General features: G+C 45.9%; 1 protein-coding gene and 1 pseudogene across 2 annotated transcripts in view; both read left to right on the top strand.

Moving 5' to 3' along the window:
- The window catches only part of LOC146833558 (E3 ubiquitin-protein ligase TRIM39-like), a 556215-nt gene that overhangs the window by 398897 nt on the left and 129930 nt on the right, over positions 1–27388 (top strand). The window lies entirely within an intron of this gene.
- On the top strand, positions 477–8266 carry LOC146833559 (28S ribosomal RNA; annotated as a pseudogene).

Genomic DNA, 27388 nt, shown 5'->3' with positions numbered 1-27388 from the left:
ACACACATTTACAAAACACTATTGTGTAGATGTGCAATCGAAACAGCAGGCAGCTGTAGGACAGGCTGTTCTCAAAACTCTTTTTCAGACCGCTGCAGCTGGCACTGGTAGCCGCCGCTAATAGAGGGCACTGCTATATATTCTATGCACAGATATGAATTCAGCAGCCCACATGCCTCGAACTGAATATGCTACTTACCAGTATGCATCTGTTCTTGGCATGTAGGGCTGCTGACATTCATATCGCCCTCCCTCCTCCCCGGCGCCTGTAGCAGCTGCAGCTCTCAGAATTACTGTAAGCATGGTCATCATTTTCTGTATCTACTCCATAACTGCCACAATGGCGAAAAACAATCTGAGGATGGAGAGGATGCCCATGCGCACTGTAGTCCAGGGGAGGAGTCACCTATCCCAGGATACTTCGAAGACTCTTCCAGGACAACAACGTGCAAACATCCGGACCCAACACTAGGCGGCGATCTATGCACAGATATGAATGTCAGCAGCCCTATATGCCAAGAACAGATGCATACTGGTAAGTAGCATATTCATTACTAAGCGGAGAAAAGAAACTAACCGAGACTCCCCTAGTAACGGTGAGTGAAGAGGGAAGAGCCCAGCACTTGGGATTGGGTCCTCTCAGAGTTGGGTTGCTTGGGAATGTGGCCCAAAGTGGGTGGTAAACTCAATCTAAGGCTAACTGCGGGCGCGAGACCGATAGCCAACAAGTACTGTAAGGGAAAGTTGAAAGAACGTTGAAAGAGTTCAAGAGGGCGTGAAACTGCCTAGAGGTAAACGGGTGGGGTCCGTGCAGTACGCCCGGCGGATTCAACACGGCGGAATGGTCGGTGGACTGGGAGTTCCGGAGACCCTCTTCAGGACTGGCACCCGGCCCCCGCAGGGCGCATTTTCTCCACGGTGGTGCACCGTGACCAGCTCTAGGTCGACTGGGAAGGCTTCAGGGTCGCAGGTGGCCCTCCGCTCCAGCAGAGGGTGTTACAGCCCCACTGACAGCAGCTTTGCCGTGTCTGCGGGCTGAGAGAGATTAGACTGCCTCTACGCCCCCCCCCCCCCCCCCCGGGCACCTGTTCCTGGCCGCCCCTCTGGGCACGCAGGGGTGGGGAAGGGGGGGACGGGCCCCCTTCTCCTGGCACAACTGTCAACTGGGGCGGACTGTGCTCAGTGCGCCCCGACGGCGTCACGCCGGCGGGAAGCGAGGCCCACGCCAGGTGCCAGGGGTATGTGGCAATGTCTGTTACCCACCCGACCTGTCTTGAAACATGGACCAAGGAGTCTAACATGTACGCGAGTCGGAGGGCAGAGAGAAACCCAGTGGCGCAATGAAGGTGAGGGCCAGCACGCGCCGGCTGAGGTGGGATCCCACCACGCTTCCAGCGGTGGGCGCACCTCTAGCCCATCTCGCCCATTCCGTCCGGGAGATGGAGCGTGAGCGTGCATGATAGGACCTGAAAGATGATGAACTATGCCTGGGCAGGGCGCAGCCAGAGGAAACTGGTGGAGGTCCGTAGCGATCCTGACATGCAATTCGGTCGTCCGACCTGGGTACAGGGGCGAAAGACTAATCAAACCATCTAGTAGCTGGTTCCCTCTGAAATTTCCCTCAGGATAGCTGGCGCTCGGAGTCCGCAGTTTTAGCTGGTAAAGCAAATGATTAGAGGTCTTGGGGCCGAAACGATCTCTATTCCAAACTTTAAATGGGTAAGAAGCCTGGCTTGCTGGCGTGGAGATGAGCATGGAATGCGAGTGCCTCGTGGGCCACTTTTGGTAACCAGAACTGGCGCTGCGGGGTGAACCGAACGCTGGGTTACGGCGCGTGATGCCGACGCTCATCAGAACCCAGAAAAGGTGTTGGTTGATATAGACAGCAGGATGGTGGCCATGAAAGTCGGAATCCGCTAAGGAGTGTGGAACAACTCGCCTGCTGAATCAACTAGCCCTGAAAATGGATGGCACTGGAGCGTCAGGCCCATACCCGGCCGGTGCTGAGAGCCACGGTTAAGCCGCAACAAGCAGGAGGGCTGCTGCGGTGCGCACGGAAGCCCGGGGCGAGGGCCCGGGTGGAGCCACCGCAGGTGCACATCTTGGTGGTAGTAGCAAATATTCAAACAAGAACTTTGAAGGCCGAAGTGGAGAAGTGGAGAAGGGTTCCATGTGAGCAGCAGTTGAACATGGGTCAGTCGGTCCTAAGAGATTGGCGAGCACAGTTCGGAAGGGACGGGAGACGGCCTACGTTGCCCTCTGCCGATCGAAAGGGAGTCTGGTTCAGATCACCAAGCCCGGAGTGGCAGAGACAGGCGCCCTCGCGGCATTCAGTGCGCTAACGCAAACCTTCCCGTAGCCCCGGGGAGTTCTTTTCTTTGTGAAGGACAGGGCACCCTGGAATGGGTTTGCCCCAAGAGTGGCCTGAGCCTTGGAAAGCGTCGCAGTTCTGGTGCCGTCTGGTGAGCTCTCGCTGGTCCTTGAAAATCCAGGGGAGATGGTGTAAATCTCGCGCTGGGCTATACCCATATCCGCAGCAGGTCTCCAAGGTGAACAACCTCAGGCATTTTGGAACAATGTAGGTAAGGGAAGTCGACAAGTCAGATCCGTAACTTCAGGAGAAGGATTGGCTCAAAGGGCTTGGTCGGTTGGGCTGGGGCGCGAAGCGGGGCTGGGCGTGCGCCACGGCTGGACGAGGTGCCTCCCTCTGGGGCGACAGCAAGTCTGGACGTGAGCCGGGCCCTTCCTGTGGATTGCCCCAGCTGCGGTGGTTGCTTCTCCCCATGCCCCCTCCCCTGGGGCACGGGGCCGGCATTCTGCAGCTGACTTACAACTGGTGCGGACCAGGGGAATCCAACTGTTTAATTAAAACTAAGCATCGCGAAGGCCCGAGGCGGGTGTTGACGCGATTATTTCTGCCCAGTGCTCTGAATGTCAAAGTGAAGAAATTCAATAAAGTGCGGGTAAACGGGGGGAGTAACCATGACTCTTAACCTATTCTCAGTTGTAGTGGCCTTTACCTCCCAGTGCTCCCACTGATAACTGCCTCTATGGTGTTAGACTGTGCGTAGGGAAGTTTATAGAGATAGGCCAAACAAGGTTCTATCTTGGCGGCGAGCGAGACAGTGAGAAATGGTGAAGCAAACGAACACAATTCCAGATGGGGTAGTTACCGGAGATTAAAAACCCCGTTAAGATGGCGGAAGGAGGTGCTGTCTCTTCCAGAAATCATTAACCTCCTCACCGAAATTTGACAACCCAGCAGCCGCTTTAAACAGTGCAACAAGCTACGATTCAGGTCACAATATAGCACCTAGTTTACCCTCCATTGCAAACGAATAGTAGACCTCAGCAAAACCATCAGGTTTGTGGCCTCCTCAGCCAAGACTGACATTATTACAACCAACTTTGAAAATGTACATGATGTGAACGAGGTCAGTAAAGAATTGATTACAAAGAAGTGGTTACACTAAAAGTCACATATTGAAAATACCCAAACGAAAAATATAAATGTGACTTATGTGGAGACATATTGGGAACTTTTAAAGAACTAAGAAAACGTGTCTCTAACAAGCATAAAGGCTTCTATCTCAAATGTATTGCTCAAAATGTGACAAAGAAGCTGAATACCACAATATTGCATGCTATTCTGCCAAATGTAAAGGAAGACCTCAAAAAGGAGGGCTGCAATTTCTGTGCAGCTTCTGTGACCTCAGATTTGGAACAAAGATTGGAGTTTCACAAAATGCTCGGCATGCGCATCCAAGAGCGCAAATTGAAGGCTAGACTAGCAGCTCTAGCAAGCAGCAAAACATCAAAATTATGGTCACAGGAAGAAATACTGCTATTAGCAGAATTGCATAAAGTGTTTAAGAACTAGGGAAATATTAATGCACTGATGGTTCCCCATTTTGACAATAAAAACAGAAAAATTGCATTAAAGAGGTAAGAGTAAAAAATCGGCAAAAGATGTACTGCAAGTATCAACGGTCTCTGAGGATGACTCTTGCTATGAACCAGAGGTTACAGTAGAAGTAACAGAAAAGCGCAGAGTTCATCAATCGCAAATGTGCACATAAAATCTAAATCTTTGAGCTGGAGGATAGAATCACAGAAGTCGAGGTACACCAAAAACAGAGCAACACGATGCTGCTAATAACCAAGAAATACAAAAACTGAAGGCTCAATCGGACACACAAGAAAAATTATGCAAAAGCAAAGGGCAGCTATAAAGAATACCAGGCAATGTTTAAAAAATACAAAAAAGAAAATTGCCAGGATTATACTGATGGGGCAGAAGATGCCACTTGCCTAATCGGTGCTGATGAAATTTTCCAACACTAAAAAGGCATAATTGAAAGACAACAAGAAAAACCCTAAATTCATACCTATTGACTGCATACCGGATGAATGGGAAATTAGAAATTTGTGTATAGAAATTACACTGCACAAATTAACTAATGCCTTTGACTCCGATTTAAAGAAAGCAGTGGGGCCTGATAAGATTGGTCTGAACGACTTAAATAATGTGCATAACAAGCAACCAAGACTGCTGCTCAGAATTTTATAGTCTTGGTTATCGATGAGAAGAGTACTAGAAAGTATTAAAGAACTGGTTGATATTGATACCTAAGAATGTACCGATTATCGAACTTTAAAAAATCAGTAATTGTTGACCAGTTACCATCGGTACTGCATTCATGAAGTTATATACAAAAATACTAACTAAAAATTGAATACGAGACAAAAAGGCTTCATGAAGGTGAGAGGTTGTCTCGAAAATCTGACTTCTGCAAAATATCATAAAAGGGACATGAAAAAAAAGTAGCTCATTAGCAGTAGTGTTCATAGATATCTCAAAAGCCTTTGACTTTGTCAGCCATGGTCACATTCTACAGATTCTTGCAAGGCACAGAGTTCCATCCTACATCAGAGACATAATAAAAGACTAACTCCTGAAATAACAATGAAATCTGGGGTCAAACAAGGTGACTCTTTATCCCCACTGCTATTTAACATTGCCATGGATCCTCGGATCTGTGATCTTCAGAAAGACAAGGGCTTCACATTTGGATCTGATGATCTTATTGAGCAAATCACTGCTCTTGCCTTTGCTTATGACTTTGTAGTACTCAGCAACACCTGGGAAAGAATGAGTACAAATCTGAAAATCATTGCAAAATTCAGTAAAACAGGATAAAAACTTAATGTGAAAGTCACATGGATTTTATCAGTCACCATAAAGATAAAATCCCGATTAACAACTGCAAACCATGGCAGTTTGAAAAACAAAATATTGAAAACATTCATCCAGGAGAGAGTGAGGGATACCTCGGATTGAACTTTTGATCCACACTATGGCCATACAAGCAACAACAAAATTAATGAGGTTCTTGTTAATTGGACTCAAACTTGATAATCTACCATTTAAGCCCACGCAGAAAATAGAAATTTTGTGTCAGTACTTGATCCCTAAACTGCCATTTTAAATTGGAAATGACCAGAACAGAAGCTAAAATTTTAAATGTTCTGTATCAAACAATACAAAAGTGTGTCAAACATTTTCTACACCTCCCTGCACACAAATGATGATAGTTTCCTATATTCGTAAAGATCCTTTGGGGGCCTCATAATACCAAAACTATGTACAACAATTTTTCTAAACAAAGTCCGTAGTTTATTGTATCTCGGGGCAGCTCCAGATCTGTACATAGCTCATTCATTAGTTCATGGATGCAGGAGAAGTAATCAATGAAAAGATTGATAACATCAAAACACGGAAACTCAACATTTCAGACAGTAGGTTTCTGAGTTATGATTTGAATTTGTTAGCAATATATGATTGGAGAAAAGAAGAATTTGAGAATGGACAAATCTCCCTGTCAAGGTGATGGTATAACATACTTGGCAAGTAATCCAACCTCAAATTTCTGGATCAGCAAGCATAACAAAATGAAAGAAAATCAGTACATAGCTGCGCTGATAAGAGCAAATGTCTTATATACTAGAGAATCCATCACTAGGGGAAGAAATCGTACATTTGCTACATGTAGGTACTGTAAAGATGTTTGTGAAACAATTTCACACATTTCAGGTGCAAAACCAAGGACATTAGGATAAAAAGACATTACAAAATTCTGGAATTGCTCATTGATCGAGCAAAAAGGTGTGGTTGGATGGCATATAGGGAACCTCATGTTAGGAATAATCGAGGTGAACTACGAAAACAAGATGCAGTGTTTACCAAAAATGGAACAGCTGTAGTTTCAATTAGTTATGAAAACTCACAGAATTCCCTTGAATTAGAGTTTGAAAGTAAAGTTAGATGATCGGGACCTGTTACAGCAAATCAAAGATGTCACTGTAAAATTTCATGGCTTTATTGTTGGATGTTGTGGTATTTGGCCTCAATGTAATGATGCTCTGGCTGATCTAGGTCTGCAAATGTTATTCCCATTCAAGAAAAATGTTTGCCTGACTACTTCAATGGACACTATGTGCTAAGTATTCATGGACAATTAAATATCAAGCTTATGCTGAGATGTACCCTTTCTTGCAGCACACATGTAGCCCTTATAAAGCATATTGTTTTAAAAAGTTGATTCGTTATTTTTTAAATGGGGTTAAACACTTGCATAATAGTTTATAGTTGACACAAGATTTAGTATAGATGTGAATTTTATAGATGTGAATTTTCTAGAAGTTTATAGTGTGGATTTCCTAGTTAGATGTGCAATTTATAGATGTGTATTTTTATATATGTGTGAGTATAACAATTTAGATACAAATGTGTACATCATGATTATTGAAATATCTTGAATGAAGAATAGGTCTCAAATAATTACGTACACATAATCACCACATACCACACATTGATTATTGATGTCCTGCTAATCATATCTAAATTTCTCAGGACTGTTCGTAGACAATTTAAAATTGTTAGAATAGTTCTGCAGGGTGTACTATCTCTGGCCTACACGTGATCCCAGTTCCAGTGAGGACAGCGTTCGGTGCGGCTGTACTCCGGAGCGAACAAATGTTTTATTATTGGAAGCAAAACCGATTTGACGCTGATGGGCAGCATAATAACCCAGAATGAACCACTACGTGGTGGTACAGAAATAGCCAAATGCCTCGTCCTCTAACTAGTGACGTGCATGAATGGATGAACGAGATTCCCACTGTCCCTACCTACTATCTAGCGAAACCGCAGCCAAGGGAACGGGCTTGGCAGAATCAGCGGGGAAAGAGGGTCCTGTTGAGCTTGACTCTAGTCTGGCACTGTGAAGAGACATGAGAGGTGTAGGATAAGTGGGAGGCCCTCAGGCCGCTGGTAAAATACCGCTACTCATTGTTTTTTCACTTACCCGGTGAAGAGATAGGGCAAGCCCTGTGGGGCTCTCGCTTCTGGCTCAAAGTGCCCGGCGCCCGCTGGGCGCGACCCGTTCCGGGTACAGTGGCAGGTGGGGAGTTTGACTGGGGCAGTAAACCTGTCAAACGTTAACGCAGGTGTCCTAAAGCGAGCTCCGGGAGGACAGACACCACCTACGGAGCACAAGGGCAAAAGCTCGCTTGATCTCGATTTTCAGTATGAATACAGACCGTGAAAGCGGGGCCTCATGATCCTTCTGACTTTTTGGATTTCAAGCAGGAGGTGTCAAAAGTTACCACAGGGATAACTGGCTTGTGGTGGCCAAGCATTCATAGCAACGTCGCTTTTTGATCCTTTGTCGGCTCTTCCTATCATTGTGAAGCAGAATTCACCAAGGGTTGGATTTTTGCCCACTAATGGGGACCTTGAGCTGGGTTTAGACAGTCGTGAGACAGTTTTGTTTTACCCTACTGATGTGTTGTTGCAATAGTAATCCTGCTCAGTACAAGAGGAACTGTAGGTTCAGACATTTGGTGTATGAGCTTGGCTGAGGAGCCAATGGGGCGAAGCTACCATCTGTGGGATTGACTGAATGCCTCCAAGTCAGAATCCCCCCTAAACCGTAACGATACCGCAGTGCTGTGGAGCCTCGGTTGGCCTGGTATAGCCAGCCTCTCTCGGGGGGGCCGGTGCATGGAGCCGCTTGCTTGGGGACTGGAGCGCAGACGGAAGGGTGCTGCCTCTATCGCCCTTAGTGCACCGCATGTTCGCGGGGCACCCGGTGGTAATTCATTCGTAGACTACCTGATTCTGGGTCCGGGTTTCGTAAGTAGCAGAGCCGCTACCTCGCAGCGTGCATTGTCTCCTGCGGATTCCCTCCTTCACCACACCTGGTGATGAGTCCCTCTGCCGCCAGGCTGGCGGGAGGGACGCGGAGGGGGTAACGCTTGCCTGCGGGAGGTCGCCTCCACCATGTTCCCTTCGGCATGGGGGCCTCCCCCTCCTGTCCTTGCCCCTGCGGGGACGGGGGCCACCATCCCTTGCGGGTCAGCAGGATGACCAGATGGCCTGGGCCGGCCAGGCCCCCTTCTCACTGCTCCCGCACAATTCGAGCAGGGAGGCAAGCAGCCCCGGTTAAGGAGCCTCCCGAGCAGCAGTCACAGAGCGCCTGGCCACCCTTGCTGTCGTCAGTGCAAGGGCGACTGGGTTGTCCCAGGCCATCTGGTTGCCTGGCTGTGTGACCAGATGGCCCTGCGGGCCGGGCAACCAGATGGCCCTGCGGGCTGGGTGGCCAGATGGGTGGGCTGCTGGCTGGCCGAGCTGGCTCCAGCTTTTGTCCTTCCCCAGGGTTCTGTAAGCCCCCACTACATGGGGGCTTAATAGTCACAGAAAATGGGCTCCCTGGGCAGGCCGGCGGGGAGAGGATGTGGCCTGGGCTTAAACCTTCTTGGTTCCTGCCCCCGGGCTTTGGGAAGGTGGAAGGCACTGGGTGTGGGGGGTGAGTCAGTAGCCAGGGCAGGCCGGCTGCAGAGTGGGGGGGGGCTGCCTAGCTCCCCGCTGTCTGAGGTGAGGGGTGGCAGGAGGCCAGCCCTGCCTGAAAGGGGGGGCCGAGCCGGAGCAGGAGACCCTGGAGAGCTTGGAGAACCGCTGACCTGGGGATGCCTGTGCCTGGTCTGGGATGGCAGCGACTTGCGGATGTCCTGCACCGCCCAGGGGGGGTCCACCAGGGCCCGGGAGGCTCTCCCCGGCCTGGCTAGGGTTCAGAAGCTGGGACCGGACCCGGGGCTTGAGCTCCATCCAGCAGGCCCCGGGTGCAGGAGACCCCTGAACTGCAAGCCAGCTGATCGTCCGGGCGCTGGGGACGGGGGTCCATTGGGGCCTGGGAGGCTCTCCCGGGCCTGGATTGGCTTGGGTTGGAAGCTGGGCCCGGGGCTTGAGCTCTGTTCGGCGGGGTCCGGGGTACGGGAACCCCCCTGTCCTGCAAGCCAGCAGAGGGTCTGAGCGCTGGGGACGGGGTCCACCAGGGCTGGCTAGGGTCCGGAAGCTGGGACCGGAGCTTGAGCTCCATCCAGCAGGCCCCGGGGTGTGGGAGCCCCCTGTCCCGCAAGCCAGCAGAGGGTCTGGGCACTAAGGACGGGGGTCCACCGGGACAGCTCTCCCTGGCCTGGCTAGGGTTTGGAAGTTGGGACCAGGCCTCGGGGTGCAGGAGCCCCCCGAACTGCAAGCAAGCAGAGGGTCCGGGCGCTGGGGACGGGGGTCCACTGGGGCCCAGGAAGGCTCTCCCTGGCCTAGCTTGGCTTGGGTCGGATGCTGGGACCGGACCCGGGGCTTGAGCTCCCTCCGGCGGGGCCTAGGGTGCGGGAGCCCACTTCCTGCAAGCAAGCCGAGGGTCCGGGTGCTGGGGACAGGTGTCCCATCGGGGCCTGGGGAGGCTCTCCCCAGCCTGGCTAGAGTTCGGAAGCTAGGACCGCTTCCGGGGCTTGAGCTCTGTCTGGCGGGCCCCAGGCTGCGGAAGCCCCCTGTCCTGCAAACCAGCCGAGGGTCCGGGAGCTGGAGATGCGGGTCCATCGGGCCCAGGGAACTTTCCCCAACCTGGCTAGGGTTCAGAAGCTGGAACCGGGCCCGAAGCTTGAGCTCTGTCCGATGGGTCCCGGGCTGCGGAAGCCCCCGTCCTGCAAGCCAGCTGAGGTTCCGGGTGCTGGGGACAGGGGGAAACAACCTTTACATCGCAGTTATTAGACTGCGATGCCTTTACAAAGCAGTCGTTACAAGGACCGCGTTGTTATAACACAATGCCATTACTACACAAGTCATTACATCGACTTGCAGTAGATGTTGCTCTAACATAAGGAATAGTATAATTTACCATTACACCTTCCCTACTGTTGCGTAGGCTGGAGTTGGAGTAGTAGTTTATTCATTCCTAATGTTACAGCGCCATCTACTGCAAGTCGATGTAATGGTTTGCGTAGTAATGGCATCGCATTGTAACAACGCGGTTGTTGTAACGACCACGTTGTTACGGAACGCGATGTATTTGCATGCGTTGCTGCATGCTATCTTTGTGGACAGGGGTCCCTCTGGGCAAGGGGAGGCTCTCCCTGGCCTGGCAAGGGTCCGGAAGCTAGGCCCAGGGCTTAAGCTCCGTCCAGCTGGCACGGGGCTGCGGGAGACCCCCATCCTGCAAGCCAGCCGAGGGTCTGGGTGCTGGGGTCAGGTGTCCATCAGGGCCCAGGGAGTCTCTTCCTGCCCTGGCTAGGGTCCGGAAGCTGGGACTGGGCCCGGGGCTTGAGCTCTGTCCGGCGGGCCCTGGGGTGCCGGAGCCCCCCGGTCTTGCAAGCCATCCAAGGGTCCAGGTGCTGAGGACGGGGGTCCATTGGGGCCATGGCAGGCTCAACCGACCTGGCTGGTTTCAGAAGCAGGGACTGTGCTAGGGGGCAGGGGTGGCTGGCTATCTCCACTCTGCTGGTGGAGCAGAGTTCTCTGCCCACCCTTAATATTGACTCCTTGCTCTAGATACTTAAGGCTAGGTCAGCACTTCTCCCCAACTGTAACTCACAGTATGTGGACTTCTCCTTAACACATTGATTGGGATAATATATGCGTTACAAACCCAAGTATGTACAGGCTGTCACAGATCAATGTCCTACATAGGTAAACGTACAAAACCACTTTTCCACTCAAATGCAGGCTTGTACATGGACCGCCTAGCAACTGGGCATATGTACAGAACATGCACTGTCCAGACTACCAAATCTACACCTTACCTGTATGTCTTTGTACCAAGAGGCCCAGTTTAGGAGTTGTTAATGGGGTAGTAAGGAGGGTTCACAGTGTGGAGATAGGGGCTGAAGTGACCGGGGAGAGGCTACAAACAAGGCACAAAGACAACATGGAATGCACCAGAAGCGAAAGCGAGCACAAGCAGTTTTTCTATGTACCAAAAATCAAAGTGAAGCAAGGAGGCCGATGTAGGTTTAGAAAAGTACAATAATAATTAGGAGTGTCTTACAATCAAATTAGTAAGGATGGCTCCCGCACATTGACCTGTGCTTCAGAGCACACGTTTACCCTAGATGCCAATGGAGCAGAAAGCCATATTTCTATGGTGTCGGGCTATTGCGAGAAAGTACTTTTATAGCTGCAAGTGACTTTAATTTAATACGGCTTGATGTGACTGCCGTACTCTCCTCAAGCCTGAGGGGGAGAATGTCTGAGATGGATGAGACAATTCCTAAATCTTTAGATTTACTAGCCCACAATCCCTTCAGTTGTGTTTAACTGAGCAACATCAAAATGAGACTGAGGGCCAAGTAACATTCTCCACTTAGTGTGTTTGTCAAAAGTGAGGGACCATACAAATTACTCCTTTACTGTTTAGTCGTGAACATGGGCCAGAGCCTTCCTGAAAGTTTTCAACATAGAGAGCACTGCTGACCAAGGAAACCGAGGGCCCAGGGTGTGAAATTAGTGGAGGGAAGGTCAAAGTCCCACATTATTACTCTGTATGTAGGATGAAAACTTTAGAAGTGGTCCATCAGCCTGCCAGAAGAAAGTGATTCTTGGTGCGGCAGTCGAGCTCTGAAATAAACCCAGTTAAATTAGATTCAATATAGTGATGTTCAATATGGTACCACGAGTGGAATGTTGGCCGAATTATTTTCTATGACAAACTGTGTATAACCAAGAATCAAATTTACAGTGCCTATAGCTCCATATATACCCTTTCTAGATGTTAACACAGAACCTTGAAGAGGAAATATAATTAGTAATGTGTATTAAATAATGGATAGGAAGTCATTCCTGTGCCCTTTAGAGTTTTCACCCACAAAGTGTAAGTACTGGCTAACCATGTAGCCAGATACTCACTTTAAAACTGATTAGTTCCATAGAACCAAAATGAAACAAGAATCCATTTAAGAATTCAGGCAAAGAAAGTATCCAGAGCAAATTTTAAAAAATCACGCAGTTACATGAAGGGACGTACTACAACCAAAAATGTTTAAAAAAGGGTTTATCTTTGACCTTTATCAGCTAAAAAAAACAATGGAGAGTAATTTGTTTGGACAAATTATTCAGAGTTATTTCAAGACCCTGATTTTGTAAAGCAGAACAATCGGAGTAGCAAAGACAGCGCTACACGTTATCAGGGATCGATACTCATTAATATTTCATACAAATGGCCTATACACATTAACCCAACTCATAAATCCCTGTTGCGCTGGGGTTTAAGTTTAAATGACATGGAAATTGTTTCCTTCAAAAGTTCATGTTTAACATTTCTAAATACATAACTAGACCTGTATGTCAACTTTTTTTTTTCTTTGTCGATGTATCTCAAATTCATGTGAATAGTTAATGCTCATTGCATACATGTTACAATGCAAACAAAGAATCTAAAAAGGAGAGAACACAATCAGCACAATGCAAACAGTGTCATACTCCTCCTCATACATGTTACAATGCAAACAAAGAATGTCACAAGGAGAGAACACAATCAGCACAATGCAAATAGTGTCCTACTCCTCCTCAAATGAATGATATGCATATGAAGGAGTGGATAGATGAAGAGACATAAGTTTCAGAGAGAAAAATAAATTTGCAAATAATTATGCATAGTATCAGTCAAAGATGATACAAACCCATAGGATCAGTGAAATACCACCCCCTGACCAAGGAGGTAGGGGGTGGTCCCCTGAAATAGTTAGGAAACAAAGATTTTAGGAATGGGACAGGACAGCTAGGCCTCTCTGCAAACCGACGGACAGCGACAAAGTCACCCCTCTCTCCCCTCCATCCAACCTAAGCTTAAAGCACACCCCAAAGGCATCCCAGTTATACCCTAAAACCTACATGTCCAACCCACATTAGTTGAAACAATTCATAAAATTCGACTGCTTATTGGATGGTTTGGGAGGTGGTCTGTCGCACCATCATGGTCACATTCATAATTCTGCATGCTCATTGTTCTATATCCTTTCACATGACATAATTCTTGACTCGTTAATTCATTTTAATACTTGTAACTTTCATTATTTTCACATAAGTTTCTCAACTATGTCCGCGGAAAAAAGTCTTTGGTACTACGGCCAGTCGTCTTTTGGCAGGCAAACAATGTTTTCTGAGCTGAACAACCTTGGACTTTTGCTCTTCTGCAGCATTCAGTTTGTCAATTTGTAAGGTTATTCATGCTCTCTCCCCAGCCCCTCATCTATTGTCAATTTTAGGAAAATGCAGGCCCATTCGGCTCACTATGACTAATAAAACCTACATTAATTAATTACATGGAAATGCACGTTTCACTGTTTACCACCCACCTTTGCACTACCCCCTGTTAATATTTTCTTAGCATAAGCTTAAAGCAAAAGAGGCATTACTTATTTTTAAAGCAAGATGCGAAATGCAGCCTATACATGCATTAATTTTTGTTTCTTTTGTAACGCAAGTTCTTTCATGCATTAGTTCAAGTTGGTGCATGTGCAAAGCGTTTTCCCGTGTGGTTCGTGTGAGTTGCATATTAGTTTTCACTACACACTGTTAGTAAGTATTATGGGGGGTGTTAATTCGAGCAGGTTTCTTTTTGCAAAGCCCTGCTCAATCATTCCCCCCCCCACCCCCCCTCTGATGGCTTTCTAGAGCCATCATAAAATACCCACCATATTAAGTGCCATCTTTATTTATCTAAAGATCAGTATTCTTTTCTCTTCATCAATTTCTCATTTAAATCATTCATCTTGTCATTGTAATCTCCTTTCATATCTTCTAGTTATCTCATCTTTCTCTTTCTTGACTTTCGTTTGACTGTCATCTCTTTTCTTCCGCACTTGCAACATTTATATATTATTCTCCAGTATTGAATCTTTCATAGATTCACATGTTTGTATCTTCCCCGTCATGGTGGGAGTCTCAGGGTAAAGGAAATAAATAGCAGTAAAAGAAAAAACTGCATAGATAAGCATAGACTTTGGTAGCCCAGTATTATGTGGAACCAATGCCAGCCAATGAGACGCTAGCCCTAAGATCACAATCCCCACCAGAGCCATCATACTTCAGATTTTCAACCGCCGTCTTGTGAGAAGTAGTCTCCCTGAGCTTTGCTCAGTTTGTTTCCTTGGGTGAACTTTTGACCTGACTTTCACAGCATTTTCTTCTGGAACTGAGGTATTTTCTTTCATCAGTTTATTTCAAAACGTCTGAAAGCTCTAAGAGGCTGTTTAGACCTTGTTGTTCTTGTGGGAAGGCCAGGCTCTTCTCTTAGGACCCCTACAAAGCTTGTTTATACTGCCTTCATCCTAAGCACGTCCCTAAGGAGTGCAAGCATTGTAGAACATTTTCGGCAAAGACACTAAAAGATAGCGAGGCACGTTTGTTGTTGTGGCTCCAAAAGAAAAAGGCCACTTCAGAATCTAACCCTGAGGATGATTATAAGGCTCACTCTTCAAAACGCAAAGGAGAACCTTCTGAGGCAAGATCTGATTTGAGAAAAAAAAATCAGTAAATCGAAGGACAAGGAGTCCTCTTCCTCATCAGTGCCTCGTACTCCTCTCAAAAAGTCCTCAGACGAGGGCTCCGTCGTCAGATCCATCGACGAAGATAAGTGTCTACGACTATTACGCCTACGAAGGCGACGACAGCAGTGTCGTATAAAATGACCTTTACAACGACTACAGCCTCGTCGACTGCTATTACGACGACAACACCGTCGACGGCTGGGCTGTTGACACCGTCGACGGGTACGGAGACGCCGCAGTTGACAACTTTTAAATCACAAATTTCAAGATCGCTTACAATGATTTCTATTAAGAGGTTTCCACCATCGACAGGCTCGTCGACCAAAAAAACAGGCAATTCAGGATTTACTTCCTGGACACATTTCTCCGCTTCCTCCGTCAAATCTTCTTGAAATGCAGGAGTCAGAATAGGAAAGCCCATATGGGGTCGCATACAGTCCCTCCCAGCTGAAAATTAAGTCAGGACACAGACCAGGAGGAATATCAAGAAGTGAAGGAGGATTTCTCTCTTAAAGATCACCCTCTATCCAGTTCAAAAAGATATTAATCTTTTCAACAATCCTACGACTACGAGGAGGAAGAGGATAACACCCCTAGTGTCAGAAGAGTCTGTGTCCATGCCACTTTCACTAGTATCGGAACTCAGGCACATGATCAACGATTACTATCGTTGCTTCCCTGAAGCTAATGCCTCTTCCTTGGACACCTCAAGTAAGCCTCAACATGTCATGCAGGCTCAGATTGTGCAACCTCTGCCTCCGGTGCAAAAGGTGCGTACTCTAAAGGTCATTACCATCAGGGATGACTTAGTTGACAGCAAGGTTGAAGACCAACCTGAGGAAGGAGAACCTATTCAGGACGATCCTGTGGGCGACAAATGGGACCAATAGGTTATCCCATCTTCTCCATTGCCATCACCCTCTCAGGCAACCTCTCCACCAGAGGACATCGGGGGGATTCCACGAGCTCATGGAAAGAGCTTCTAAGGGGTTCGATCTTCCGGTTAAGGAAACAGATTGTTTCCTATATGATTTCAAAGAATCTTCTAGAAAATCAATAAGAACAATCCCCATGGTAAATTATATCTGGAAGGAAGGATTGAAAACTATGAAGAACCCAGTCTCAGTTGCAGCCTCTGTACCCAGAATAGAAAAGAGGTATCGAGCTCCCAAGTCCTCACCGACCAGAATCTGTGGTTATACAGGCAGCACAAAGACTATCGAAAAATCCATTGGCTACATGTACAGCTCCTCACGACAGGGAGAAAACTGGATGGAGCAGGCAAACGCTTTGCGGTCATGGCAGCAATGTCTATTAAAGCATTGAATGCGCTCGCCATAATAAGCCGATACAACAGGCAAATGTTGTCGGATATAGCTCCTCTATCACATCTGCCGGAAGACAAGAAGGAAGAGGCTACACTAATACTACAGGACGGGGCTAGAGCAGGCTTAGAATCCATAGACCTAGCCATGGATATATCAGCAGTGGCTTTCAGACAAATGGCAGGAGCCGTAGCGCTTCGCAGGCCGGGATGGCTAAAAGCTACCTCGTTCAGGCCAGAAGTGCAGGCCAAGATAGCCGACATGCTCTTCGGAGAAAATCTATTCGGCAAGCACGTTGACAATGCTCTGCGGGGCATTAAGTCAGATACAGACACGGCGAGGGCGTTGGGTTCTCTGCAGCAGAACAGATTTCAGTCCTTTCGAAGGCAGAGGATCTAAAGGACACTATCAGCAGAGATCTTAATATCAATCTAATAGGTACCAGCCATACCATCAGCAAGGGTACCGACAGTTTTCACACACTCAGCAATTTCGATCCTCAAATACCTCTGATTAAAAGCCCAGATAGAAGCCATCTGCAAGAGGAAAATTACAGGACTCCAATCTGAGACGGTGACGGTTCCAAGGCGCCAACCACCTCGTCATTCTACAACCTCCATCAGACCCATTATCTCTCTTCCTGTTACCACCAATGGCTGTCTATAACCTCGGACAGATGGGTGCTAGACATTCATCGGGGTCACACCCCAGAGTCACTCTACAAACCACCGGACCAACCTCCTATTCACAGAAAACAGCAACATCTCTCGGCCCTCAAGGCGGAATTTTTGTCTCTTCTTGTAAAAGGAGCAATAGAGAAGGTCCCTCTTCGACAGCAAGGGGAAGGATTCTACTTGCATTTTTCCTGATACGGAAAAAGCAATCGACCAAATGGAGGCAGGTAATGGATCTCAGAGGCTTAAACAAATTCATCAGGAAGCAATCTTTCGGTATGCTATCTCTTCAAGAAATTCTGATGATGCTGAGCAGAGGGGAATATGACCTCTTTAGACCTATTAGATGCATACTTCCATATTCCAATCCACGTCAAACGCAGACGGCATCTCAGATTCGCGGTGGCAGGGCGCCACTACCAATTCAGAGTGTTACTCTTCGGTCTGCGATCCGCGCCAATAGTGTTCACGAAATGCATGGCGCCGGTTGCAGTGTATCTGAGGCAGCAAGGTCATCAGATATATCCATATCTGGACGATTGGTTAATAAAGGGCTCATCGTATCAAGACACTCGAGAATCCTTGGAATGTTGCATGAATCTTTCACTTTCTGGGTTTATGAATAAACATGGACAAATCTTCTCTAATTCCGTCCCAGTCTCCAATTGCTAGGAGTCTTATTACGAACAAGCGAAGCAAAAGCATGCCCTTCAGAGGAACACATCCAGAAGATTTTGAAGCGGACTTCACAACAAAAGAAATTCCACTTCAGTAAGGATATTCAAATGCTTGTTGGGGATGATGTCTTCCTGCATCCCCTTGGTTCCGAATTGCCGGCTCTATTTCTCGACCTTCAGTGGGTGCAACATCAAGGTTCCTTCGAGGACCTGATCCTTATCAATCCTCGAACAAAGCATTGTCATGGTGGGGAATAAGACAGAACTTATCGGAAGGTCTACTCTTCGAGCCTCAATCTCCCAGTTATATACTGACAACAGACGCCTCCCTGCAAGAATGGAGAGCTCACCTCCAAGACCAGGAAATTCAAGGACATTGGAGAAAACATGAAGCTCAATTGCACATCAACTTATTGGAGCCTAAAAGCGATGTTCTTGGGTCTCCAGGCCTTTCTCCACAGGATTCACGATTCACCAGTCCTAGTCAGAAAAGACAGCACAACATCAATGTTTTATCTAATAAAACAAGGGGGAACAGGGTCAAAGCCCCTATCTGCGCAAGCTCAAGAAATTTGGAAATGGTTTCTGGTGCACAATATCTCTTTGCAAGCTCAACATGTCCCTGGAATTCACAACACAAGAGCAGATTCGCTAAGCAGATCAGCAAGCGTTTGTCACAAATGGGAACGGACTCCGGGTCAACTCATTCAAGTATTTCACTTATGGGGCACTCCAGCTCTGGACCTGTTTGCCAATCGAAACAACAAAAAATGCAAACAGCTCACAAGCAGATTTCCTCAGCCAGGTTTGGGGGGGGGGGGGGGGGTAGGGGGGGAATGTTCTTTATCTCCGTTGGACAGGAATGTTCGCATATGCATTTCCCCCATTTCCACTGATCCCAAAGGTGCTCCAAAAAATGAGATCGGAACCATGTCACTGAATTCTGAAAGCCCCGGCTTGGCCGAGACAATTCTGGTTCTCGGAGATCCTTCAGCTATCAGTGACTCCCAGAGTGCAGTTTCCGCTAATTCAAAATCTAATTTCCATAAACAGGGGGCAAGTTCTTCATCCCCAGTTGGCCTCGCTGAACTTGTCGGCATGGAACCTCATGAGCACGAATTTCAGTCTTTAAATATTCACCGAAAATGCCGAGATCCTCTCTCTCGTGCAATTTCCACAAATAAAACTTATGTGGCGAAGTGGAAAAGATTTTGCCAATTGTGTTCGACACAATCTCTTCACCCCTTGCAGTCTTCTCCAGAACAAGTTCTTCCTTATCTATTGCATTTAGCCAAGGCAGCCCTTTCTCGCGCACTAGTCAAAGTGCATCTTGTTGCCCTTTCAAAATATTGCAGAAGACCGAATGATCCATCTCTTTGGTCTCCGAGTGATAAAGGAATTCTTGAAAGGATTGTTCAGAGTTTTCCCTCCAATTAAACATCCATCAGTGCCGTGGCAACTTAACACAGTCCTGGCACAGCTCATGAAACCACCTTTCGAACCAATTCACAAAGCTGAGATGCAGTTTATATCTTGGAAGGTGGCTTTACTCCTGGCTCTGACATTAGCCAGAAGGGTCAGTGAGATTCAGGCTTTTTCCATCACAGAGCTGTTTCTTCAGTTCAAAACAGACAAGGTGATCCTAAGAACGAATCCTAAATTTATTCCGAAAGTCCCTTTGGATTTTCACCTCAATGATCCTACTCTGCCCACATATATTTAAGTCCCATCTTCTGCAGTGAAAAAATATTTGCACACATTGGATATCAAGAGGTGTTTAAAATGTTATATTGACAAAGCAAAGTCCTTTAGAAAGGCAAATCAATTGTTAATAGTGTTTGCTGGTCCCAGGAAAGGTTTGGCCTTTGTCAAGGACTAGCATATCTAGATGGATAACCTCAGCCATTACTTTATGCCACAAGAAATCCAGAAGTCCTTTACACTCGACAGTTCGAGCTCACTCGACCAGAAAAATGGCGACTTCGGACGCATTGTTTGCAGGAATATTGCTCTTGGATATTTGCAGAGCGGCAACGTGGATGAATATCCACAGATTTACCAGGCACTACTGTCTGGACACAGCTTGGAAAGCAGATTCAGTGGTGGGACAAGTGGTACTACGTCACCTGTTTCATTAAGGTATTTTCCTTACAATTTCAAAAAAATACAGTTTTTTCTTAAATGTTACATTGGATAGTACTCACTAATGAGTCTTTGGTTTTTCATTTAATTTGTTACAATATTGTACAGGCTGAGACGCACAATCCATTCTATCTCCTAGAGGATATATTAGCCCCGCAATGAGGAAGCAGAGCCTTAGTAAAAAAAAAGGGTTCTATCCTGGAAACGCTTCCTTGTATGAGTACTGCGCTCTATTCTGATAAAAAGCTTGTGAATCTATGAAAGATTCAATACTGGAGAAAAAACAAGTTACTTACCTGTACACTATGGTTCTCCTGTATTGATATCTTTCATAGATTCACATGCGGCCCGTTCGCCTCCCCGTTTATCAGGTAGACCATTTTTATCTCTGAATACTTCCTTGGCTCACACTATGGGCTGGAAATATGAGGTATGATGGCTCTGCTGGGGATTGTGATCTCAGGGCTGGCTTCTCATTGGCTGGCATTGGGTCCACATAATACTGGGCTACCAAAGTCTATGCTTATCTATGGTATCTATGCAGTTTTTACTTTCACTGCTATTTATTTCCCTTACCGTGCGATTCGCACCATGACGACGGGGAAGATACAAGCATGTGAATCAATGAAAGATATCAATACTGGAGAACAATAGTGTACAGGTAAGTAATTTGTTTTTTACTAATGCTACTCCAGCTACTGAAGTGATTGGCCTGATTATTTTTCCTAATAAGCTACTTCCAAAGGTTGAAAAACATTTACCTACAGAAGAGAAACTCTTACCAAGTCTCTCCCAGACACCATCAACCTCCAGTTGGGTCAAGTCTTCATTCAATTTGGTACTATTCTTAATATATCCCTCAATACCTTTACTTTGTTCAGGGATATAAGTGCAGCAGTGTTGAATTTTCAACATGCCACAGACTCATCCTCTTTTGCCTATAAGATACCAAGGGCAAGTAGATTTTGCAAAACCATTGACCTGATTGCTTACATTTTGGTGTCAATCATCAATAACCTACCAGCAGTATCTGTTGATAAACGATCAACCACTGTGGACAATTATCGAATAATATGTGAATTCAGAACGACTCCAACTGATGGTATCAGTGCACCAAAGATGTCACCTGTTATTTCATGAGAAACTTGCTCTCTTATTAAGTGTTAGTCCTTGTTTTATTTCATTGAGTCTATTATTTCTGTCTACATGGTAGTTATTTTGCAATTGTTTTCCCAAAGGTCTAACATACCAATGTGCAGGCAACATGTAATAGGCTTTCTTACCAAACACATAATATACTCCTGGAAAAACTGGATCAGTTCCACTCTTCAATCCAGTACTTGGAAAGTAATTTGGAAAGTATGCTCACATTCACTAGTACCAATGAAATAATTATAGTTAGTTTTCAGTCTAAGCAAACAGATTTTCCCTTTTTGATACCAATCCAGGGACAATGCAGCATATGTCTCGCCTTTCTCATATTTTCCCTCTCTAAAAGCCCACGGTGGTACCTGTGACTTCTGTTCAGCAGCTATTCTTTGGAAACTTCCTCTTTTATTTTCTACCATAGCTGTGAAACCCTTTTCTTCCACCCGCAAACATGTTAGATTAGTTGTATAAGCATATTCTATATCTGGTGTCTTAGTAATATGGAAGAATAGAAATTTGCCTAGCTACGCAACGGTAAGTTTTAATTCTATTAAGGACACGGATGCGAGGATTTTGCTTTTCTCTTCGCTTTATTCTTTATACACACTTCACAGCAGCCAAAAGAGAACATTTTGAACAGAAAACAACTCCGATGAACCATAGGGAGATTCCATGTAATAGTCCTTTCACAGTGTCCAGTAACAGAACATAGTCCTTCCATTATGACAACTCCTCTTTCTTCGCGCGAAGTACGCCAAGATCACCCTCACTGGTCCTGTTTCAAACCGTCATTTCCTAGCCCAAAAAATAAGAGCACCTAAGGCACCGAAAACTCGATTTAACCATAGTTTATCTCCAAGAAATAACCATTAAACTCATGAACAATTTACTTACCACCATACGGGGAGGGTGTGCGCCAAAGGTGTCCCGGGTGGGATAATTCTCGCCTCCATGTCCTTAATAGAATTGAAACTTACCATTACGTGGCTAGGCAAATTTCTATTCTGTCTGGACCGGAGGCTTCAGATTATGCTAGCTTAAAGCTTGCTTACCACCACCTGACCGACCTCCACTAAAGGTTTGATATAAAACCTCTTGAAGAGAGTCTGAGGACCAATCTGCTGCCTGCATCAAGTCCTCCAGACAAGCCCCCAAAGAGAGCTTTCGAGGCCATGGCCCTGTGTGCCGAGTGGTCTCCAAACCGCCTTGTCAATGCCAGCCTCTTGCAAGACCCAACGCACACACCTGGCAATGGTGGGGAAGGAGACAGCCTTATGAGGCTTCTTTATGGCAGTAAGTAACTGACGTTTGCCCGGAGGACGAAACTCTTGAGTCAATTCTTCAAAAGCCTTGACTACACACAACTTGGGAGCGTCTAGAAATGCCGGATAAGAGACTGTGCGGGAGAGCTACTTGGTGCGGCGCCCTACCGTGAAGGTCACCCCATCCGGGGGGAAAAATGCAGAAATGTCAAACTCTGACATCCGAAACCCTTGTGGAAGCAGATTATTAATAACCCTCTGGTGCAGGGTCACCACTTCGTCCACGGGTTCTTAACAAGTAAGGAGGAATCGACACTGGAGCGAAGTACAAACCATAGGTCATTTATTAGCATTCATGAATGGGGGCCTCATCTGACTAGCTCCATAGAGATACTCAAGGAGAAAGCACACTGAACGATGGTTACATGGGTTTTTGGAGCTAAAGATCACAAACGAGGCATGCCCAGAGTTAAATGTAGCTTTGGGAAAAACACACAAATAAGGTACCCGTAAGAATCGACAGCCTTGGTGACTTGTGCAATTGTTGCGTCCTGAAGCTGCACAACAAGTTATGCTATCTGGGTAAACTTTACTTAAGGCTTTACCATTGTCTGAAAACCCCCAAGCAGACGCCAGCTGTTCTTTTGTGCTGACTCTGCATGTTTACACAGCCTACAATGCCCCAATCTAGATTCTTTACTCATGTTTATACAGATGCAGTGTCAAGGATAGAGCCAGGCTGAAAGCAGGGCAGGGGTGAAAAATGGATGAGGCATAGCTTAATCAAAAAAGGAGAGAATCAGATTTTACATTTCAACAGTCTCGTATATCAATGTTCAAAAGTTCGTAAATTTCAGTGTGCATAATCATTTCTCGATTCAATTCTTGAACATTAATTGGGGGAGGTTTATTATTACAGGTGGCTATACAAGCTGTACATATCATAGGGGCACATTGAATGCAGCAACAGCAAGTGAGAAAGATGGCTCCTGTAATTACTATTCCCATTAATAATTTCCAACACAAAGCGGAAAGAAGTCCCTGTAACCATTCGGACCAGGACCATGTTCCTTGGTCTTGATGTATTTCTGCAGTTATCTTATGTAATTTGGAAATGGCGTTATAGACGGAAGGGGCGTGGGCCGGTATGAACACGCAACAGCTACTACCGATGATGCGACATGCTCCTCCACGATTGGCGAGTACTACATCAAGCACCATTCTGTTTTGAAGAGTTACAATCCTTGTAATTTGGAGCTCTTCTGTAATATTTCCTAGAGCCATTGCTGTCTGATTAGTCACTGCTTCTACTACTCGGGTCAAGTGTCTAATCTTTCTACTATTTAGGGCTGCACCAACAAAGAGTCCCAAATTAAAATCAACGTATTGCTGTAATGCTGTATCAGTCTGATCTACTTCATCATTATTTATAGTTCTTTTAAATCGATTAAAAGAAATGTAATTGAACGATTTCTGGTCTTTGTGATAAGAGGCAGGTGCTAAGAACACAGGGGGAAGCAAAAAGGACATGTAACTGATGCCGTACCAACTGACTGGTAGATAATCACCTTTGTTTCCACAAATGAAGTAAGTGTTATGGGAAGATAAACTGCTATTCATTCCAGTGATATTCAATACTGTAGTACAGTCACTTTTTCCCACGGGAATGCTGTCAACACTGCTCACACAAAGATCTGCTCGGGCTCTGGTTACAGCGATAACAGGAGGTCCATTACCCTTGGCTGTTTGAGTGTTGGGAAAGACGTAACAAATTTCCTCTGCTCCATTTCCCATACAGTTCCTTTGGCTTGTGGGTCCCCTTCCTCATTGGGGTAACAAACTTTATTCAGCTTTGCGTTGAGTCTTCCCACACCAGCTGAAGTAATGTTAGCAATTTCAGAGGCCCACAACAATGCAAACCAGGCTCTACAGGAGCCATTAGGTGAAAATGGCAAGGGAATGAAAGGCGATTCTCCTTTCTGATGGGCTGGCATCATTCCACATACCCAGCAGTTGGTAGTGTTTGTTGCATTGAGTATGATGTAACATTTGGATGAAAGTGTTATTGAGGTACGACATTTAATGTTTTTTCTCATGATAGGGAAGAGTGAAGTAATGGTGTTTTGTTGGGACAGGATTAGTAGTGGGCATAGGTTTCGAGCTGGAATTACTTTCTCCATTGCCCAGAAAACTGTTGCCAATATTATCAGTAATATAATCAGTCCCCATACACAGTCTTGTCATTGCTTTGCAACTTAGATCACAATTTCCGTATATCTCCTCCTTGGTATCGATACAACCACAGGTCGGAGAGAGATTCCGGTACCACCGAACACGTATCACAATCCCCTCAACCTAATTCAGCCGATTCTGTGATTCTACCCGGTCCTCCGGTATCTCAATCTGCTCCTTCCCTTCCTTGGTCTTAAATCCTACCTTGATGCCGATGGCACAGTTTGATCAGGAAATAAAGTATCTTCAGAGGAGCAACACTTTTCTGAGTCTGTAAGATGTCTTTCAGATCGTTTCTGCCTTCTGGCTGGAGAACAGTTGCTGGGATTCGCTTGCAGTGTGCGGCATTTATCCAATGGTGTCTGTTTGTGACCCGGACAGCAGTTCGAGTCGCAAGCAGGATCTGCTCCGGATTTTTCCAGCAAGGCTCCAAATTCTTAGAACGCTGAAAGTTCTTTATCAGCATGAAATCACCGGGTTGGAGACCATGAGCCATACCCTCTGATTTGTCTGGTATAGCTTCACGCACCTGCTGATGAATCAGACAGTTTCAGTCAAGTTTGTTTAGGTAATCACTCAAAACAGGTACTGTATTTCTTTGATTACATTTGGCCTTGGGGGTCCCCATACATTCATAGGCCTACCAAAGACTATCTCTTAAGGAGAAAGTCCAATCCTACTATGTGGGATGGAACAAACAGATAACAATGCTAGAGGTAAGGCATCTGGCCAATTGAGGCCCGTTGTTGCTTGTATCTTTGCTATTTTCAACTTCAACATGGCATTGTACCTCTCCACTAGACCCGCTGCCTGGGGATAATTAGCAGCATGAAACTTCTATTTTACCCCCAAACCCTTTATTAGGTACTCTATTATCTGGAGAGTAAAGTGGGGGCCGTTGTCACTCCATAGGATTCTACAAATTCCAAAACGGGTAAAGAACTCTTTTAACAGAACTTTAGCTGTTGTCAAGGCTGTTGTCTTTGGTGGGATAAGCTTCTATCCACTTTCTAAAGGAACAAACCACTACTAATACATACTTCAAATTGTTACAGTGCTCTAACTGAATATAATCCATTGAAGTGCTTCAAAGGGAGCCTGAGGTGGAGAAAAACCACCAGTAGGGGTTGATACTCCCTTCCCAGGATTGAACTGTAGACATATCATACAATTTTTAACCAAATGCTCAGCCGTTTTCCGAATGTGCTTATTATCCCAAACCTGTTTTAGTTGGGAGATGGTGTTTTCGGCACTGTCACAAAAGGTCATAAATAGGCATAGGGCAATTTCTGCATATCTTTTGACCGCCAACATCCCTTATCTAACTCTCCTTCCTTTTGCAATTCTGCCTTTTCTTGTTCAGTGGCTGACTGCTGTATTTCTTTAATCTCTGTATACATGTTTTCCCATATTTCAGCTTGGGATAGTAGTACATAAATTTTACTCGTGAGTGCACTTGCAGTATCTCGTGCAACTTCATCAGCGAAAGCATTTCCTTGTCCCACCTTGTCTGTAATTCTTTTGTGGGCACTACATTTGATAATGGCTACACTCTTTGGCAATGTCAAGGCAGTAAGAAGACTATTTACCAATTCGCCATGTTGTATTTTAGAACCATGGGAGTTGAGGAATCCCCGTTGCTTCCAAAGCTTGCCAAAATTGTGCCACCCCAAATGCATACTGGCTATCCGTATAAATATTTACTGATAATCCCTGACTGGGTTCGCAAGCCCTCAAAAGCGCAAAGCGTTCAGCAGCTTTGGCGATTTTTGTGGGATACAGGCTGTTTTCACCACTGTAATGTGGTTATGGCATAGGATTCAGAGGTGGTGCCATCAGGTAGTCTTAAACAAGAGACATCCATCCATAATTCTCACTCAGGATCTGACAAATGTGTATCTTTAAGATCTATTATTTTAGTTTGTTCTTCTGTTAGGAAAATATAGTTGTGCAAATCATGAGTTCGTTCAGCTGGCAAGGGTAACAATGTAGCTGGGTTCAATGTCAAACATCTCTTGAGTGTAATGTGAGGTGCCAAAAGCGTATGTTTGTATCCTGTGAGTCTAGCGCTAGTCAAGTGTTGTCTTGGTCTGATTCAGGAGTGCTTCTACAGAATGTGGTACCATAAGCTTGTAACTCAACACTATCCCTTCAGATTGTCGTATAGAGATGGCGGTGGCAGCAACCGCTCTAAGACAACCCAGAAGTCCTCTGGCCACTGGGTCTAATACAGCTGAGAAAAAAGCACATGAACAATGCTTATTACCATATGGTTGTCAAAACTGACAATGCACATCCTTCTCTCTCGTGAACATATAATATGAAAGGCTTAGCATAGTCTAGAGTGCCTAACACTGGAGCAAAACAAAGGGATGCACAAACCTGCTGATATGCTTCCTGATATTCAGATGTCCATGGTAGAGGAGAGGGAGTGTCTTTAGTAACAAGGGGCAAAAAAGGTTTGATAAGTTCGGGATCCACTGTCTACAGTAGGAAGTAATACCAATAAGTGCCCTGACTTTTTTGAGTACTTGGAATAGGAATTTTAGGATAGTTTGAATACTGTCTTTAGTCAGAGTGCGGCCTTCCTTAGACAAGAGGTGACCCAAATAAGTGACCTCAGACTGGCAATATTGCAGCTTATCCTTAGACTTTGTCCCTTAACAGCAAGATGATGCGATAGGGAGAGAGTGGCCTCTTTACAATGCTCAACTGTGTCTGCTGCCGACAAAATGTCATCGACCTATTGCACAAGTGGAAGTCCTGGTGGCAAAAGAAGTTCATCCACCTGTCGTTTTAAGTGCCTGACTGTAAATGCTAGGACTTTCTGTATAGCCTTGAGGAGTCCTACAAAATCTAAACTAGCGGCCCCGTAATGAAAATCCAAATAGATGTCTACTGTTTCTATGTATAGGAATGGAGAAAAAGGCGTTCTTGAAGTCAATGGAGAATACAGTGACTGTAGGTGGGATTAATGTCAACAAGGTCGTAATATCGGAGACAGGATATTGAGGAATCGCTATTTTGTTGACTTCTCTTAAGTC

This window comes from Triturus cristatus, chromosome 4_2 (genome assembly GCF_964204655.1).
Source record: "Triturus cristatus chromosome 4_2, aTriCri1.1, whole genome shotgun sequence".
Lineage (NCBI taxonomy): Eukaryota > Metazoa > Chordata > Amphibia > Caudata > Salamandridae > Triturus > Triturus cristatus.
The sequence above is the reverse complement of the archived record's forward strand: the minus strand, read 5'-3'. Positions and strand labels throughout refer to the sequence as shown.